Source organism: Triticum aestivum, chromosome 4B (genome assembly GCF_018294505.1).
Source record: "Triticum aestivum cultivar Chinese Spring chromosome 4B, IWGSC CS RefSeq v2.1, whole genome shotgun sequence".
Taxonomy (NCBI): Eukaryota; Viridiplantae; Streptophyta; class Magnoliopsida; order Poales; family Poaceae; genus Triticum; species Triticum aestivum.
The window spans coordinates 285,056,965-285,068,466 of NC_057804.1; the positions used below are offsets into that span (position 1 = coordinate 285,056,965).

At 42.2% G+C, this 11,502-nt stretch overlaps 1 long non-coding RNA gene across 16 annotated transcripts; it reads left to right on the forward strand.

Moving 5' to 3' along the window:
- The first annotated feature begins 203 nt into the window (after window positions 1-203).
- Window positions 204-8,346, forward strand: LOC123091997 (uncharacterized). Of its 16 annotated transcripts, none has more exons than XR_006444011.1 (11): window positions 204-798; window positions 914-981; window positions 1,411-1,499; window positions 4,994-5,080; window positions 5,455-5,575; window positions 5,725-5,933; window positions 6,400-6,530; window positions 6,885-7,056; window positions 7,177-7,231; window positions 7,569-7,682; window positions 7,791-8,346. It is a non-coding gene; the product is annotated as an uncharacterized lncRNA (long non-coding RNA). The 16 variants fall into 16 exon arrangements; XR_006444017.1 differs by having other exon boundaries at window positions 7,572-7,682; XR_006444019.1 differs by lacking the exon at window positions 7,569-7,682 and having other exon boundaries at window positions 205-798.
- Window positions 8,347-11,502: the final 3,156 nt, after the last annotated feature.

Here is an 11,502-nt window from a genome sequence, read left to right on the forward strand (position 1 = left end):
GCAATCCCTCGTGAAATGCATTCCTGATCGTTGGATCTTGGTCAACGCTTCATCTCCTTCGTCCGATGTTCACCTCGAGGTAGATCTGGATTCACCTGGTGGTTTTTCTTCTTGCCCAATGACTGGTGGGCTCGTCGCTCACGGCGATTGGCTGGGTGAGGTGTCCAGACGTGAGAAAGGATTCATGCCCTCTCTCTGTGTGTCGCGTGCGCCGTTTGTGTTGCGGGAGCGTGGGCCTCTAGTCCAATCCCCTCGCCCACACGCTGAACCCCTCCCTCCCTCGATTTCTCTCCCTCGTCAGCCGTCACAGCAGAGGCCACGAACCCTAGCCCCCTCCCACTCACCGCCTCTCCTCCCGCTTCCCCACCATTGCCGCGAATTCTCTAAAGGCTACCACGGATCCATGTCTATTTGGAGGGTACAAGGCAGGGAAGGACGCCATCGTCGGCCCATCGCTTAGGCTGGCGGCGCCCGGATCGGGAAGCAGCAGGGTTGGTGCAGCGGCAAATGCGAGCGGAGTCGGCCGTGGAGGGAGGTTTGCCGGCTAGAGCAGCAGGAGCAAGGAGGCGTGGTCAGCCGTGAAGGATGGTCGGAGCGGCAGGACCAACTTCAGCCGCTGCTGGTTGGCCCGATGCACTCTTCTCTGCCATGGCCTGCATGCTCGAGAGGGGTAGCTGCACCGTTGCTGGCGGCAAGTTCAGTGGCCGCCGCCTCCTCTCCTCTTCGAATCAAGTAAGCCCTCTATTGAGTGTATCGGCGGTTGACGTGCCCTCAACTATGGTGAAGCGCCAGGTCCGGGTGAGCTCTTCCTTCAACCTACGTGTGTGGTTTCTTCTCTTTCTATGAATCACGCATCTGATTTTTTTTGTTCCCTCATCTATATTTCTACTTAATTTCATTCTAAAGTGTGCAGATTGTTGTGCCTTATTAGGGAGGACAATATTTGTTTGAAGGACTCATTAGGCCCTGAATATTTAGCTGGTAAGTTACCATATTTCTTTGATTCATCTATGGTTGTTGACCATTTGTTGTGTGGGAATAAGCTTCCTTGTTATTTTTGGTGAGCCAGTAGGCATTTTCTTGCAAGAAAGAGAAGTCTGCATTCAACATAGCTTGGGTTGTTCATTTCAAAGTTTTTCTTGTCTGGATCTTTTTGTGTTTATAAGAAATAGCAATGTTGCATAAGACACATGCCATGAGTTTCCTGTTACATGGTTTATTTGCTCAACTCTTTTCTTCAGGCCATGGTTTAATTTCCACTACTGTTAAGCCTGTGTGGTGTGTATCGTTAGGGTAGCATCGGTGTGGCGCTTGCTTCGGTCCAATTATGTCAGCGGATAAACATGGTGGTTATTATTATTTGAATTGATGCCTGGCCTTCTAAACTAACATATCTCCATGAATTTCCAGATCTGAGTCGGAGCAGTGGAATAGCTGAAATTTTATATTGGCGAGATAATTATTGCGCTTGGTCAGAGCCTTCTAGCAGTTCCAATTAGGTATCATTTCCCTTGCACTTGACTTCTACTGTAGCAAGATGCTAATCTCCACCCTCTTCTTTTTGCCGCAGGACCTTGTGGCCTGCATGCTTCTTTTGCCAAGAAGAAAATTATTGTTTGGAGAAGACTGATAAAAACATAAAAGATAATATGCAAAAGTGCTTTCCCGTTGCGCCAAACATCCTCTTCCTCCATTACATTGCTTCCTCAGGAACGTGAATTGATGTTTTCTAGGATTATTAGACTTTACACATTCATGATTATCCGGCTGAGCAATCTTCTGTTTTAATATCGATAAGATGAGAGTAATGAGGCTGCAAGAGTTGTCTTCAATTTTTCTGAATTCTTTTGTCAGTACGTAGTTCATGAGTTCTGGGAAGGCTTGGAAGACATGGTTAGGAGTGTACCGATTGGTGAGAAGCTCTTCATAGGAGGAGACCTCAATGGCCACGTGGGTACATCTAACACAGGTTTTGAAGGGGCGCATGGGGGCTTTGGCTATGGCATCAGGAATCAAGAAGGAGAAGATGTCTTAAGCTTTGCCCTAGCCTACAACATGAGTGTAGCTAACACCCTCTTTAGAAAGAGAGAATCACATCTGGTGACTTTTAGTAGTGGCCAACACTCTAGCCAGATTGATTTCATCCTCTCAAGAAGAGAAGATAGGCGTGCGTGCCTAGACTGTAAGGTGATACCTGGAGAGAGTGTTGTACCCCAGCATAAGCTGGTGGTTGCTGACTTCCGCTTTCGGATTCGTGTCCAGCGGGATAAGTGTGCCAAAGTCGCTAGAACAAAGTGGTGGAAGCTCAAGGGGGAGGTAGCTCAGGTGTTCAAGGAGAGGGTAATTAAGGAGGGCCTTTGGGAGGAAGGAGGGGATGCGGACAATGTGTGGATGAAGATGGCGACTTGCATCCGTAAGGTGGCCTAGGAGGAGTTTGGAGTGTCCAGGGGAAGGATAAGCGAAGATAAGGATACCTGGTGGTGGAATGATGATGTCCAGAAGGCGATTAAAGAGAAGAAAGATTGCTTCAGACGCCTATACCTGGATAGGAGTGCAGACAACATAGAGAAGTACAAGATGGTGAAGAAGGCCGCAAAGTGAGCTGTTGGTGAAGCAAGGGGTCGGGCATATGAGGACCTCTACCAACGGTTAGGCACGAAAGAAGGTGAAAGGGACATCTATAAGATGGCTAAGATCCGGGAGAGGAAGACGAGGGATATTGGCCAAGTCAAATGCATCAAGGACGGAGCAGGCCAACTCTTGGTGAAGGACGAGGAGATTAAGCATAGATGGCGGGAGTACTTCGACAAGCTGGTCAATGGGGAGAATGAGAGTTCTACCATTGAACTGGACGACTCCTTTGATGAGACCAGCATGCGTTTTGTGCGGCGCATCAAGGAGTCTGAGGTGAAGCAGGCTTTAAAAAGGATGAAAGGAGGCAAGGCGATGGGCCCTGATTGTATCCCTATTGAGGTGTGGAAAGGTCTCGGGGACATAGCGATAGTATGGCTAACCAAGCTTTTCAACCTCATTTTTCGGGCAAACAAGATGCCAGAAGAATGGAGACGGAGTATATTAGTACCAATCTTCAAGAACAAGGGGGATGTTCAGAGTTGTACTAATTATCGTGGAATTAAGCTGATGAGCCATACAATGAAGCTATGGGAGAGAGTCATTGAGCACCGCTTAAGAAGAATGACAAGCGTGACCAAAAATCAGTTTGGTTTCATGCCTGGGAGGTCGACCATGGAAGCCATTTTCTTGGTACGACAACTTATGGAGAGATATAGGGAACAAAAGAAGGACTTGCATATGGTGTTCATTGACTTGGAGAAGGCCTATGATAAGATGCCGCGGAATGTCATGTGGTGGGCCTTGGAGAAACACAAAGTTCCAGCAAAGTACATTACCCTCATCAAGGACATGTACGATAATGTTGTGACAAGTGTTCGAACAAGTGATGTCGACACCGATGACTTCCCGATTAAGATAGGACTGCATCAGGGGTCAGCTTTGAGCCCTTACCTTTTTGCATTGGTGATGGATGAGGTCACAAGGGATATACAAGGAGATATCCCATGGTGTATGCTCTTTGCGGATGATGTGGTGCTAGTTGACGATAGTCGGACGGGGGTAAATGGGAAGTTAGAGTTATGGAGACAAACCTTGGAATCAAAAGGGTTTAGGCTTAGTAGAACTAAAATCGAGTACATGATGTGCGGTTTTAGTACTACTAGGTGTGAGGAGGAGGAGGTTAGCCTTGATGGCCAGGTGGTACCTCGGAAGGACACCTTTCGGTATTTGGGGTCAATGTTGCAGGAGGATGGGGGTATTGATGAAGATGTGAACCATCGAATCAAAGCCGGATGGATGAAGTGGCGCCAAGCTTCTGGCATTCTCTGTGACAAGAGAGTGCCACAAAAGCTAAAAGGCAAGTTCTACAGGACGGCGGTTCGACCCGCAATGTTGTATGGCGCGGAGTGTTGGCCGACTAAAAGGCGACATGCTCAACAGTTAGGTGTGGCAGAGATGCGTATGTTGAGATGGATGTGTGGCCACACGAGGAAGGATCGAGTCCGGAATGATGATATACGAGATAGAGTTGGGGTAGCACCAATTGAGGAGAAGCTTGTCCAACATCGTCTGAGATGGTTTGGGCATATTCAGCGCAGGCCTCCAGAAGCTCCGGTGCATAGCGGACGGCTAAAGCGTGCGGAGAATGTCAAGAGAGGGCGGGGTCGACCGAATTTGACATGGGAGGAGTCTGTTAAGGGAGACCTGAAGGATTGAAGTATCGACAAAGGGCTAGCTATGGACAGGGGTGTGTGGAAGCTTGCTATCCATGTGCCAGAGCCATGAGTTGGTTGCGAGATCTTATGGGTTTCACCTCTAGCCTACCCCAACTTGTTTGGGACTAAAGGCTTTGTTTTTGTTGTTGTTGTTGTTGTTGCTTTAGCACTCTTCACTTTTGCTGCTGGTTTACATTTGCTTTGTATCTTTATGTACTGGAGTTCCTTTTTCTTTTGGTGAAAAGAATACACAGATGATATTCTTCCTTTTTCACCACGTTATTTAACTCTGAATTGATTTAAGTTAACCGTGGTGTTTTGGTACCTTTTTCCCCTAAACACAATGTCTTAGGACAAGTAAGCGCTATTCTCCTCAGCCTTCTGATTTGTACCTCTGCCCCTTGTCCCATGTTTCTCTGCTTATTCTCCTGATTCTTTATTTTTCTTTTCTGTTTTTTTTGTGATTTGTCAAAGCCGCCTGCTCTGGTGCTCCAGTGTGTTATTTGCAGGTGCTGATCTTGCTGCAAGTTGATGCCTGGGTTTATCATTGGAGAAAAATGCACACATGTTATTGCTGCATTTGACGATTCCTTTTAGTTGAACAAATCTGGCTTTATTTTGTTCCTTTTTGTTCTCTGTTTATTATCGTTAATTGCTCAGAGTGATTGTTCCTAAAGTAGTCTTGAACAATTAATCATTTGCAGGTATTTATCTAACAAATTGCGGCTTCGGTTTCCTGGCCATCTTTCTTTTGGAAATGGAAGTTGATGTTTCTTCCTAGGTGAGCTGAGGTGATAACTAAACTCTCTTCTTGCACTAGCAATCCATCTATTTTGATTTCATAATCATGGTTCTTCTGTCATGCTCTTATGATTTTATACATGCCAACAAGCATCCACACGATTTGTTCTTTACTTCTGCACATATTAGCATGTTTTCCCACAAAAATACACACGCCGCGACAAGCCACGACAATCATGTTCGCGGGTTTTAAAGCGTATAAGATAAGAGCATGTATCTTAGTTATTTTGGCACGGCCATCCTTACATTATACGGTGTCTACATATGCAAATATGCAAGTTAAATTTACCACACCTTTGAAACCTGCAGTTGTTTACTATTCTCTTAAATCTTTAAACTATGTGCTCCATTCCTTTAATTTCAGAACTAGGAAGGTGCGGATAATAAGAGTTGTTGGCAGAGGCAACCTGCACATGTGTAAACAATGGGTATGGTGGCTCAAAGGGAAGCAGCGGCTGCTCCATGGAAACGCGCAACTTAGTGATGTACTTTTCGTTTCTAGATTTTGTTCACTCTCATTAAATTTTAAGCAATAAAATCCACTACCCTACAAAAAGTTCTTCCAACAAATATTTTTGTGTGTGCAGCTAAGATTAATTTTCCTATTCATTCATTGCACACTATTATTCTGCAGGAATAGCGAAGCGCAAGGTCATGTTCAAGCTGGGGGTTGCACTGATCAGGATCACTTTGTCCCAGTTTTCTCTTTTGGTAGCTTGATTTTGTTTCTTCCTGGTTTGCAGAACATTCACTTATGAAATTGATTTTCTTGCCAACTTTTCAGGGATAAGCTGGTAAATGAAGGAAATTCTAAAAGAAAGCGACTACAAGCAACATTTGAAGGTACAGCCTGTATTATATTACTACAAAAATTAATATCGTGGTCTGTTAATGGGAATCATGAGTTTCTTGGCAATGAGACCCACTGCATTTTCTTTTCATAAAAATTTCCTTGGAAGAGATTGCAAAGTTTAACGAGCATGTCCCTTTTACATCTCTTTACAGTGTGTTTTCTTTTGGTTTCACAACATTTTAAGTTTTAGATTTTTTATTACAGGCTGTGTATAGTATAGGAGGTATTGATGATGAAATATGAATGTCCCTTGTTCTTGTCTGCTCCTGATCTCAGTAGACTTGTGTGATGTGCTCTAGATCCTTTCTCTTTTTTCGTTAAGTGATTATCTGACTGAGGAGAGCATGTTCTTGATTAGGTTGCCATTGTGAAACTTGTTTTTGTTTTTTTATTGTATAATATAGAGCTTCCAAATGGTTTGATCCTGGAAATAAGTTACCAATTTTTGGTGTGTAGTGAGCTGGGAGCCGGGGTCATCCTTCTCACCACCAGTCAAACATACTACTTCAGCCACCATGTTGAACAATATAAAAGTGTTCTCTATTTCAGAGAGCAACAACACGAGATTGTGCCCCCTCTTGCTCCAGGTGCATGTTGTTGTAATTAGTATCAATAGATTAAATCATGGACCATGTCTCTGTTTCGTACTACCTCCGTTCATAAATAGATAGCTCCTAGAGATTGTGCAGTCCTAAGGCCATCCACACTATTGCTCGTTAAAGCGTATTGAATGCATCAAGCCAATTTTCTATTGGGCAGATTTGTTTTGTAATCTATTAGTGTTAGAACAATACAAAATTTCCTATTTTGCAGAAACTAACTTAGTGTTTCCTTCTTTCGGGTTTGTAATTCAGCAATTCTCTTCCTTAATCGCAAACTGAATTGTTCGTCGTTGCTATTTGGTTTCCCTTCTGTCTGTGGCATGTTGATGATCTGATTAGCATTCAAGAAAGAAATATTCCATGCAAGCCTCCAGCTTATGTGCGGTAGGGATGGACTCGACATAAAAAAGTTTCTCTTTGGCTGCTCTGGTTTTGACCCAAGACCCTTGGGTGTTTGTTTGGCCTTATTGTCAACAGTGTGCATCAGTTAGTTATGACCTCATTTCTTTCAGTGAGATTTTTTCCTCCCTGAAGGTTTCTCCTTACATTTGGTTTATTACCCTACTCCATGTGCATGATTTCTGCTGGATATTTTTGATGATGATGGATTTTCGTATTTATTGTTCTGCAGGATATCCCTGATGATGATAGGGAATGGTCAAACTAAAATAACATAATTGTATCAGGTAAGACGAAGAAATCATGTTCCTCACTTAGGTGTGTGTGACATGAAACATTATTTCCTAAGTAAAGAAATTTATTTGCTTGCCATTGGCATCAAATTTGACCAGATATATATTTCATTGTTCATGATGTTTCTTTTTTGTTTGTATCGAAGTTCATGCTTACTCGATATATATCACGTTGTGATCCTGTCTGATTTGTTCATACTTAATTTGTTTTCTTCAGCACTTTATTTTATTGATAGATGATAAAGAATGCATCATCATCGTATTTTTTTATTCAAAATCTGTATGGGGTTGGTGCATTTGCATTCATAGAATGATCTTTTCTTTAATATAGCAGACTGAACCAGGTTAGTTTGCGTGTGAAGTTCTTCTTTTAGAGATAAGGCACCATGTCTTCATAAATAAAGCCATCAATGGCAATCAAGTCAGACTGAAGTTGAGTTAAAAGGTTATAAAACAAAGCTGCCTGATATGGAATACACACTATTTTCACTTTCATTAACATGAATATGCCATTAAGGTACTTTGTTCTTAACATATGTTTTGCCAAATGCAGGGGAGCGTCACCGATATTTTCTTGAGGCGGTATAATCGCTGATAATATCTTTACGGTTTGTCCTTTGTTTCAGGCAACACAAGTCACACATGATATTATCCTGTTGGCCTGTTGTTTGGCATTGGACCATGGACACAAGGTTCATATAAAATTCTTTGGATACAGAGTGAGCTCTGAATTGTTGAAAAATTGTCCTCCATAGTTCTGTATGAGTTAGTTTGTGTTTCTGCATTCTCAGCAGTTGTCGTCCTTGAATAATTTAAGTTAAAGCTAAGATTGAGAGAGGGTGAGAGAGGTAATAAACTATGGCTACATGGTTTGCAAAAGAAAAATTGTCATTGGAGAAGCACACGATACATGAATACGAGAAAGGCATCACAATTGAGTTTGGAGAAGAAAAAGGATACAAGGACAAAGATCTGTATTCTGGTCTGAAGCTAATTTTTTTTGTGGGATCCATGTTACTTGATTCTGTATTATGGAAGTATGACTTGGTCATATATTTACATTAATGTTGTCAAGTTGTGATTTAGCAATGGGCATAATTTCCTATCAAGGTACTTCTTTTGAGTATATCGTTGTTTTTAAGCTTGTAATTTCTATGTGGACCTACCCTTGCGAGCGTCCCCCGATTTTGCTGCATTTCTTGTCGTTCGATGGTGCCTGGTCAGGTCAACGCAACCATGGATATTTTTTACAATGTGTACATGGATTCGGCAGGTCTCTGTGCTATTTTTTTTTGAACAGGCCTCTGTGCTATTTGGCGCAACGGGTTACACACATCATTGTTTGTGGGATGGGCTAGGTAGCACAATGCAAAGAGTTTTTTATTTCATGCACATAGAAATAAAAGTTTGGTGCTGCTAAAAAATAAATCCTTAACTGGTCTATACATCTTATATAAATATGTTTTTTATAACTTAGATTTCTCATTCATGATAACCATATTTCCAACTAAAACAATGCTTCCTTACCTGGTCTGTACATGTTATACAGTTTTTTTTCAAACTCGGATTTCGCAGCATAGTAAACATATTATCAGTATAACATGGTTTAACACATGGGCATTCTACTATCAATATCGAATATGTCCTTGCAAAATGAAACTATTTTCATCGACAACATAGTTTTAGCGTGTCTCTACGCCATTTGGCGCAACGGGTTAACTAGTTTGATATAATCATGATTTGAAAAATGTAGCCCCCAAGTGTCGGGTCGTTTGCCTGCATCAACGCGGAACTATTCCTTCAACTGTAAAATAAAACCATATCCATTGTCCGGATGATGTTGCTGAAATCCTTCAATGTTGAACCACGCTCTCTGCTGTGAGCCAGTATTTTTAGATGAAGGAATAATAGCCATTGCTCTGAAGCGGCTTTAAAAACCTCAATCATAATACTAGTTATTGATAACCATAATAAAACTACAGCCATGTTGGCTATTAAAGATTTGAATAATATAATCCGGTATGAAAACCTCAATCATTCAATACTGGTTGTGACAACCGTAATGAAAAATCCAGCCATGTTTGGCTATTTAAAGATTGCAATAATATAATCTGATATGAAAACAATCATAAGATCTTGTCTATTAATGAGTAAATAAAGAGTTAAATACTCAGTGGCTCTTGGCGGATGGCGATTTAATGCGCATTCATTGTAATCCGAGACTTTTGGAACCCGACGGCTTATAGCCTTTGTAAAAATCAAGAACTGATAACCCTTTTGAAACACCAATTTTAATCTTTTATGATGGGCTTGAACTTAATCATTTATGTAAGCCATAGCTCTACATGTTCTACACAAAGTTTTAAACAACATATGCCCTGGCAACTTAACATCAAAAGCCAGGGCGGGTAACAACCCAAACATAATATAGTCTTATGCAATTATGGAAAAGACTAGAATTAAAGCCATCGAAGCCAAAATATACTGACGACTTAATCAAAAGCCAGGGCGGGTTATCAAACCTCACATATTCTTATAACAATTAAAAACATACCTGTAAAATTGGCTTATATTCTCGGCTTACATCGCCATATCCAGTGAGGGTGACAACCCAAAGATTTATAAGCGCATGATTCCAATTGTGCAATACAAAGCATACTGGCGACTTAATGTCAAAAGCTAGGGCGGGTTAGAAAACCCGAAATATTTATTCAAATATGAAGTCATACATGTAGACCAATATCATAATGATGTTGTAAGGATGTAAGTCTGTAAGTCGGAAGCTTTACGGGTCCAGAAGAGTGTAGCTCTATTCTGTTTTTTGAAAAAATTCAGTTTTATCCTGTAAGCCGGCTCTCACGTGACATAAATCCGTTGTTTTAACCTTAACTAGTTTAGGGTCTTATTTAAAAGAGTAACTGGTAAGAATACAAATTGGCCACATAGCGGAGAGGCTGCGACAATAGGTGAGTTTATCCTAGCTCTCTGTAAGCCGGCTCTCACGTGACAAAGGTCGCCGTTTGAACCTTGACAAGTTCAGGGTCTTACTGAAAGAATAACTGTTAAGAGTTCGGCGTGTCACCTAGCGAAGTAGCATCAAGCAAACAGGCAGGTTTAACTCAATGTTCGGCTTGGAAACCGGATCACATGGGTGTGAACAGCTATGCTCGGTGAGCAGGAAGCCCCCCATACGACCAATGAGGTGGCCGGAGGCCGGATCAAGATGGGTGAGCGAGCTATGTTCATTGAACAGGAAGCCCCCAAATGTCTAATAAGGTGGTCGGAGGCCGGATCAAGATGGGTGAGCGAGCTATGTTCATTGAACAGGAAGCCCCCAAATGTCCAATAAGGTGGTTAGAGGCCGGATCAAGATGGGTGAGCGAGCTATGTTCATTGAACAGGAAGCCCCCAAATGTCCAATAAGGTGGCAGGAGGTCGGATCAAGATGGGTGAGCGAGCTATGTTCATTGCACAGGAAGCCCCCAAATGTCCAATAAGGTGGTTGGTGCCGTATCAAGATGGGTGAGCGCGCTATGTTCATTGAACAGAAGCCCCCGAATGAGCAATACTTTTTCTGAGAACTCAAACTTGCGAGAGATGCCCTCCTCCTGAACTGGATGTTGAACCGGATATTAAGAGCTCCAGACTTTGTGAGAGACAGATTTCCCTTGAACCGGATTTTGAACTGGAATATTTTCTGATAATCCGTAAACTTTCTTTTGAGCCGGAGCTTTCTGATTGCTCGGCATTTAAATTTCCATCAATATGGCAACAGCCTACGGGACCGGATTATCTTTCCCTCCAACGTCCTGGGGTTCTTTGAATTTGCTAAAACTGGCAAGATTTGTTGCCCCCAAGCCTTAAGACGACTCGAGGAGTTGTCTTGAGATTCTCCATACTTGACTGTGATATAAACTGGCATATAGTTTGAACAGCGGAACGCTAAAATTTATGTAAACCAGAAGCTTGAAGCGAGTTGATGATCCTCGCAATACTTGTTATATACTCCTGGTATGAATCATTCAACAACTCGATGACATAACGGTCCCTTTTGCAGTAGACAACTTGTCCTGCATTTAAAGAATTTGCAAGCTAGAGTAATTACTCTTTTAAAGTAACTAATATGTAATATAAAAATATATTGGATGGAGTTCAACTGATATGTTAGGCCGGGAATTATCCATCGTGGAGCCGATGATCACTGCGGTAAAGCTGAAATCAATTACTGGTGAGTCAGCCGCGGGACCAGATAGATGAGTCGGACA